Source organism: Crocodylus porosus, unplaced genomic scaffold, assembly GCF_001723895.1.
Source record: "Crocodylus porosus isolate Cpor-Errol unplaced genomic scaffold, CroPor_comp1, whole genome shotgun sequence".
NCBI lineage: Eukaryota > Metazoa > Chordata > Crocodylia > Crocodylidae > Crocodylus > Crocodylus porosus.
In genome coordinates, this window is record NW_017728893.1 from 786,062 (window position 1) to 788,124 (window position 2,063).

A 2,063-nucleotide genomic window follows, 5' to 3' on the forward strand; every position below is an offset into this window, starting at 1 on the left:
GGGGGGGCGTGAGATCTTTTTAAGGGTGCTGCAGCACAATATTAGTGAATTTAGGTGCAAACAATTATGCATGATGCACAAGAAAAAAACCCCAGAGGATACTAATAGGAATCCAGAGCTCACAAACCTGTCCAGGATTTTTGGGAGCCCCTTGCAAAGGGCAGAAGTGCTCTAGGCACCTTCTCATAGTGACAGCAAGTGGGGGAAGAACTGGGCTTTTCCAGGGGAGGGGAGGGTCTGCCACTTGCTCTGACCTGGAGCTTTCCATCAATAGCTCTCCAAGCAGTCGATATCATTACTCCCATATCACAGATGGGAAAACTGAGGCACAAAGGAGTCTAAGGAGGTTGAGAAGCACAGCTTTAGGAAAACAGGATGTGTCCATAGACGCATAGAAAGGGGACCTCAGAAAGGGACCTCAGGAGGTCACATCTAGTCCGACCTCTTGCTCCAAGCAGGACCAGCCCCAACTACATCATCCCAGCCAAGGACAGGACATGACCATCCCCTCCCACTTCAACCTGATAAATTCCCCACTGAAACCCAGAGAACGTTATTTGTGCTTTTGTAGATAAGTCAGGAAACCAGCACCACCAAAACCCAGAAACCTTCCCACGTGTTGGCGGGGATGCTGATACCAGACCCCAATCCTGTCTGCAGCAGACCCCGCATTGACACAGGCCCCAGTCTTTGTCACCACCTCTCTTCCAAAGCCTCCGCACAGCCTGGGAAGCACCAGGGTTTATCCCAATTTGGATGTGGCTCTTTTTGGATGGCCTCTGCAACTGGTCACCCATCCGCAGGGCCCAGGAGAGAGCCCTTTAACCACAAAGGAGGACCCTGCCAGGGATAACCTGATAAGGCTGCATCATTGTCTAATGAGATCTGTTTCTCTAATTGAGGTGGATGGTATCAGTAGGGTGAGGGCCCTGTGTATTTTTTTGCCTCCCTCTCTAAACAGAGGAGAGAAGCTAATTCTATTTATCCATCAAATTGCAGCAGATTAGCTTGCCGCACAAATCATCCAATGTAATTAGCTCCTCTGATTAGATCAGCTAGTTCTTACTCCTCGGGGTCTAGTTAGATGAAGGACTGGCATCTGCAGAGCAGGACCCATCTCCCTGCACAGCTGGGGGTGTTTCTTTGCTGTGTGTCACATCTGCGTGCCAGGCCAGGCATTTTGTATGGGGTGTTAGAAAGAGAGAGTGCAGTGTGCGCATCTCTCCTTTCTCATGAAGAATTTACTCCTTGCTTCTTTCAAATCATGGGTATTTCTCTCCAACTACAATTAAAATAATTTACAGTGAAAAACTGCAGGGTCTGCTCCAGTAGTTACTAAGAACAGGCCTTGTATCAATCAGGCTCTGTATTTGGAAAATGGGGTCAAGATTTTCTTCTTTCCACCCTTTGTCTAGTCTAGATCCTTCTTCTCCTCCCCTGCCACCAGCTCTGACCTGGAGCTTGCCACCAATAGCTCTCCAAGTGTTGTATAAAGACAGTCAGTATCACTACCCCCATATCACAGATGGAGAAACTGAGGCACAAAGGCATCTCAATGCCTCAGTTTGAGGCACTGAGACAAACTCAGTCTCTGCAGCTGAACAAACTGGGCAAACTGAGGCACAGGGTGGCAAAGGACTTGCTCATTGTGAGTACCAACTGCTGCTCTGCCCTGTAGACCACATTGCTCTTCCCAGCATGCACTGCACCTTACCATGGGTTTGCAAAACCAAATTCCTACCCTGATGGGCTCCAAATGCATCAGTGCCAAGTCACCAGGACTTGAAACTCATGAAGGAAAAGGGAGGGTTTTCTCCCCTTCCCTCCCACCCCAAAGTGATCAAAAAGCTCCATATGTCCCATAACATTTTTGGCCCTTTCAACTCTAAATGCCTACGATTATTTTTTAAATGAAACACCGTGAACTAAACACAAGCCAAAAGATCCTGCAGTGATTCCCACTCCGAAGGCATCTGAACAGCACTCAGCCCCCTCCCCTCGAAGGCTCTTGGGGCTTTCTCAGCTTTGCAGGGAGAGCTGGATGGATTGTTTTTCTCTTCTCC